We start from the raw sequence: 5911 nt of genomic DNA on the forward strand, positions 1-5911 counted from the left end.
ATTAATTTATTTATGTTTAATCCGATTAATTTATATCTTTCTAAAAAATTTTTAAATGGTAACCTTTAAAATATATTTTAACTAAATTTTAAAAATGTTAGATAAATTAACTACTCCAAATGTTTTTCTAGTATGTATGTCATTGTTGGTGCATGTTATTTCATACATCTATATTATTTTTTATTTTCTTAATTTATGCGCAAAAGATCTCATATATGAATAACAAAATTTTTTGCTTGTTGCACGAATTGAGTGGTTAATATACTTTTATTATTTTGATATTTAATTTAATTATAAAAATAAGTATATATGAATTTTATGATGATTAATAATTTTTATTTTTTTAATAATTTTTCAAATAAGTAAATATCAATGTATATTAAGTAAATAGTTTGTTCGATTAGACTTACATGATTAAATCATAATGAATATTCTAACGGGTTAAGCACCAAATCAACATATATGATAGAAAGACCTTGTCTGTGTCATGTGATCGAAACGCGTCAAACACAATCTAGAATTTAACACAAGAGGGTTTCACTATATATAAATATGGTCCTTAGGTTATGCAGTTTTTGTATTTTTCTCAATTTTAGTAGCTCTTTCACAATTTTAGGTAATATTGTATTTTTCTTCTAAATTTTAGAAGAAAATCTTCTATTAATTGAGGATTTGACCATCAAAAATTAAAAAAAAAAAATTTTGAAGCAGAATTGCGACTCAAAATCTGTTATTGGAAAGACATAGAGTAGGTATCTATTGAAGGAGAGAGTGTGAACTGAAAAACACACAAATTAGATTAGAGTTAGAAATAATAAAAAGATACATAACATGGAAATTAAAATAACGGTTTGGAGTGTGAGACTTGTTTGGAATCTGGCTGAAATAACACTTGTTCACGTCGTATTTCCAAAAATGAAGACTAATAATTTAATAATTTTTAAACTTCTTTTGGTTAGGAACTATGTTGTTCATAGAAAAAATTGTGAAAAATTAATTTGAAGTATCATTTAAAAAAAAAGATAATGTTGTATTTTCCAAGAGCATACTTTTGAAAAATTGAGAATTTTTATATTGTCAAAAAAAATCAAAATAGATTCTTAAATCAAAAGTACCTTGTTTAAAATTTTGATACAGAAGAGAGAAAGTGATGAAATATTGTACACATAAAGTTGAAAAAAACATTAATTTTTTTTATGTTTACTCTGTAATGAATATCAATGGCTAAAAAAATTGGTTGAATCTTGACTCTTTTGGATTTTATTTTTAAATTGAAATTCTATTAAGACACTTTGAATAGAAAATTAGAAGACATTTTGGTTTTATCTCTTAACGAAGTAGAAGCCAAAATAGAATTATGTGTCAGATGAAATACTGTGAAGTATAACTGAATAAAATAATCAGGAGATAATTTTGTTTTGTCTCCTAAAGTGTAGAACTAGATATAGAGAAGAGAAAGAAAAATGACACACAGATATATCCTGATTCAGCTATTTAGTGCAATGTAACTTACATTCAGTCTCCATCACAACAATGACAGAATTTCATTATCTTTGAACAATATTATATTCACCAATTTTTCTAGGATTCTACCCAATCCTACTTGAAACAAATCCAATTTCTAATTCAAACCAGATTTGACTAAGAACTCACCCTAACTTTTAACAATAAAGTACTCACCCCACTTGCAAGGGAATCCCCTCAAAATCATGACAACAAAACAGAAAAACTTAGAAAAGATTTTTAAAATAAACATTGGCTTTTCTCCAAGTTTAACTTTCTTGCCTTTTTCAACTCAATAATTTTTTCTTACAAATCTCACTGTTATGTCTTTTACCATTGAAAACAAAAAAAGACTAGACTGAGAAAATAAGATATTCAATGAGAACCATGAAGGAAAAGAATGGTAATAGCTTTGTAAGCTATAGAAATCTAAACATTGTGCTCTCACTCCTTACTCCAATCTTTGCCTGTTCACCCCTTTAATAGAGTTGTAAAACTTCTGAGACTTGAAATTTTCTTAAGCACTTGTTTGACTTCTTCTCCCAAAAATCAGATGTAGCAGCGGCGTCACAGAAGAGATAGGTAGAAGCAGTAACTGAATCATTCATGCATCCATACTTTCTATCTTCTCTTTCAACCTTTATCATCTTGCTTGTTGAATCTAAACCCTTTATTCTTGCTTTGTCTCCAAGTCAGACTCTTAAACGTTGATTCACATAAGAGTTTTATCATCTTCAATATTTTCAACTTTCTACTTCTATGCATATAAAGACAGAATTTTTTCATCGAACTTCAATGAAACACAAATTTAGAAATACGTCTCCGATGATACTTCAGAAGTGATGTTTGCTTTTAGTCCTAACCTCTTTGACTTCCTTCTTTGTTGATTGAATTGGCAATCCACTTTTGGTTTTTTTATTTTACCCTAGCACAGAGCTTTTTCTTTTTCTTTCTGTTCTTCTGAGCTTTCACATGGGTGTAGGAACAGAAAGAAAACAGAGAAGAGAGAATTTGGTTTCGATGGTGTGTTGTTTGGTTCAAAAGCAAGTGGAACTTGAATTGCTTAGTTAGCATCTAAGGCTGCGTTTGTTTTTGAGAACAGAATAAGACAAGACATTGAGAACAAGACACAAAGGACAGAGACACAAAATTTTGTGTTCTTGTATTCTGTTTGGTGATAAACTATAACAAATGAAGAAAATTCAATTTATTCTAATTTTTTTCATTCGAAAAGTTTGAGAAGAAAAATATAATAAAAAAATATAATTATAAAAAATTAACAAGAATAATGAAAGAAAAAATAAAAAATAAAGTGTGTTTCTTGTTAATGTCTCTGTACCTTTTCTGTTAGGATAGATACAAAATATACTAATTCAGTATTTTTGGACACAATGTCTCTGTTCATGTCTCATTTGCTAAACACGATTTTATGTTTTTGTATCCCTATCTTAGTGTCCTGTCCTTGAAAACAAACGCAGTCTAAGTAAATGGTTGGACTTGGTTATGGTCCTTATGGATATGAGCTCACTTCATCAATTTGAGGTATAAAATATTCTTTTATCTTTCTTGTAGTTCAGCCACTTATTTTTTGAATTAAGAGTGATGGTATAAATGTTTGGTTTAAGCTGAATTAATGTTGGACTTTATTAATTTGTTGGACCTGTTATTTTTGCTTTTTGGACCCGTGTAATTAAATTGAATTTTCGTACACTAAACAATTTTTTTTATCAAAGTTATGCAATTTTATTACTGAAAATTGGTCCAATTTGGACTATAGGCAGAATTATAATAAAGAGAATAGGAAGTTCCAACTTTAATAAAATGACTTAAGTATAAGAAAACTAAAGAGGTAAAGTAAAAACTCAAGGGTCTCAGCTTCTCTCACGCACACTTCTTCTGGCCATCTCCACCATAGTTCTTGAAGGGGTGATTTTACCTTCAAATACCCAGGCGTTTCTTGCTAACCAGATTTGCTATAAGAGGTTTGCTGCTACTGCTCTTTTTTTCATTCGGATTCTCCTCCATTCTCAATTCTTCTTCCAGCTGAATCTACCACTTCCATGGTTCTCGAACTTGAATCTGCCATGGCAGATTTGAACATTTTCAAGCTTCAGTCACATCTGGGCACTCTCAGAAACAATGAAAAACGCTTTCTTGTGACCGATTATATTTTGGGTTCGATGGATTGTATTCGGGCGTTCAACCTTTCTTTCACAGGGAGTCCTCCGTGCATCAGTTTTCAGAGCAAATTTTTTATTTTCGATTGACAATTAATTTTCCATATGCTCCTTCATAAGTCCTTTCTTTTGCATTGTTCTGGCAGGTATTCAGTTGGTGAGTGGTAGAAGTTAAAGGCTATTTTGTATCCTGAAGCAACAGTGTAGCCGCCCCCTTTCTCCAGCATCCAGGTAACTCTATCCTCTGTCTCATGAATTGGAGTGTTGATTATTGCTGTAGCTATTTCTGGATTGAAATTGGACTGAATTAAATTCTAGTTTCATGTTCTGTTTGAATGCTGTAATTGTGAAACCCATTCTAGATTGGCAGTCATTGTCGTGGTAGTAATAGGAGTAATTAAAACATAATCCTTCACCCATGAGTCATGAGTCTTCTCGGATTCTGATGTTAAATCCCCTTCCTACTTTTCATAGTATACCTTTTTCTAGCACCTTTCTGCCCTCGATAATACTCCTCAAACCCCATGATGAGTTATTACCAACCTCTGCTCTTAGGAAGCTTGAATATCTATAATATTTGCTCTGTAACACTTTACTGATGAGAGAGTTAGGTTTGGAAATTAACCTCCAACCTTGATTTGCGAGCATGGCAAGATTAAAGGCCTTTAAATCTTTAAAGTTTAGTCCCCCTTGCATTTTTGGTCTGCAAAAAATCTTCCATCCGATCCACTGCATCCTGTTTTCTGATCTTTTCTGCCCCCACAAAAACTGGAGTATGGCTCTCTGAATCTCTTCAATTAGTGTCTCCGGTAACATGAAGCAACTTAGTGTGTATATGGGTATCGCAGTTGCCACCGCCTTAATAAGCAGTTCGCGTCCGCTAGAAGATAATAGAGCTCTCTTCCAATGGCTAAGCTTCTGACACACCCTATCTTTAATGTAGTTAAATGTCGCTTTCTTTGATATCTGAACCACTGTCGGTAAACTCAAATATTTGTTTTGACTGCCAACATGAGGGACAAGGAGAATCTCCGCCAAATGGTCTCGGATTGGAATTGGTGTGTTCTTACTAAAGAAGATTGATGATTTGTCCAAGTTTACCTTTTGGCCACTAAGTTCTTCGTATGTCTGTAGAACCTGTAGCAATCTTTGGCACTTTACTTCTGAAGCTTTGCTAAAAAGAATTGAATTGTCTGCAAAGAAAAGATGATTGATTGTCGGACACCTCTGATTGAGTCTCAAACCAGAAATTTTCAGCCTCTGTTCTTTTCTGTGGAGCAGATGGGAGAGTCCCTCTGCGTAAAACAAAAATAGGTAGGGAGATAGAGGATCACCTTGTCGTAATCTTCTACATGGTTTAAAATAACCATGAGGTTGTCCATCCACAGTAACAGAGTAAGATACCGTCGTCACAAGTTCCTCAATCCACTTTATCCATCGATCACAAAAACCTAGCTTCTTCATCACCTTCCAAACAAAACTCCATTCCACCCTATCATAAGCCTTGCTCATATCTAGCTTTAATGCCAAATCATAATCTCCATGCCTTTTATTTTTGAGAAAATGCATGAATTCGTGTGCAATTAGAACATTATCACTAATCAACCTGTCCTTTATAAAAGCACTTTGAGAGTCACTGATTAGTCTATTCATAACTGATTGAAGTCTGTACACTAGAATTTTAGATATGATCTTATAGAAAATAGAGTTAAGACTAATCGGTCTAACTTGTTTCATAGAATTAGTGGCCGGCACCTTAGGTATGAGACATATGTGGGTATGATTAAAAGCTTTCAAAATTTTATCTCCGTAGAAAAAGCTTCTAACAGCTGCTGTCACATCTCCCTTTATTGTACTCCAAAAGAATTGAAAAATTTTTGCTGTGAATCCATCATCTCCCGGAGCCAAAAAAGGGTTGATGGAGAAGACTGCTGCTTTAATTTTTGCTTCAGCCACTGGCCTACACAACATTCTATTAGTGGCTGCATTTATTTTTTGGCGGATTCCATCTAATTCTGCAGTCGGATCTCTAGGACAGCTTGTTGTGAATAGCTTTTCAAAGTATTTCTGTGCAACTTCCGCTATTTTTGCCAGTTCCTTTGCCATATTCCCCTCCTTGTCCTCCAACTCCTTTATTCTATTTTTCCGGTTCCTCGTTTGAAACTTGGAATGAAAAAATTTAGTATTTCTATCGCCCTAGTTGAGCCATTGCACCTTAGACTTCTCTCTCC

At 32.9% G+C, this 5911-nt stretch overlaps 1 protein-coding gene across 2 annotated transcripts in view; it reads left to right on the forward strand.

Annotated features, from left to right (window-relative positions):
• Window positions 1-5911, forward strand: part of LOC107626874 — a 153808-nt gene that overhangs the window by 9390 nt on the left and 138507 nt on the right. Inside the window, exons 1-2 of one of the 2 annotated variants that reach the window (XM_021115437.1) lie at window positions 3372-3485; window positions 3827-3911. The gene's annotated coding sequence lies outside the window, so the exon portion shown is untranslated. Of the gene's footprint in view, window positions 1-3371; window positions 3486-3826; window positions 3912-5911 lie in introns of those variants that run through there. The other variant, XM_021115435.1, reaches the window with a different exon arrangement.

This window comes from Arachis ipaensis, chromosome B02 (genome assembly GCF_000816755.2).
Source record: "Arachis ipaensis cultivar K30076 chromosome B02, Araip1.1, whole genome shotgun sequence".
NCBI lineage: Eukaryota > Viridiplantae > Streptophyta > Magnoliopsida > Fabales > Fabaceae > Arachis > Arachis ipaensis.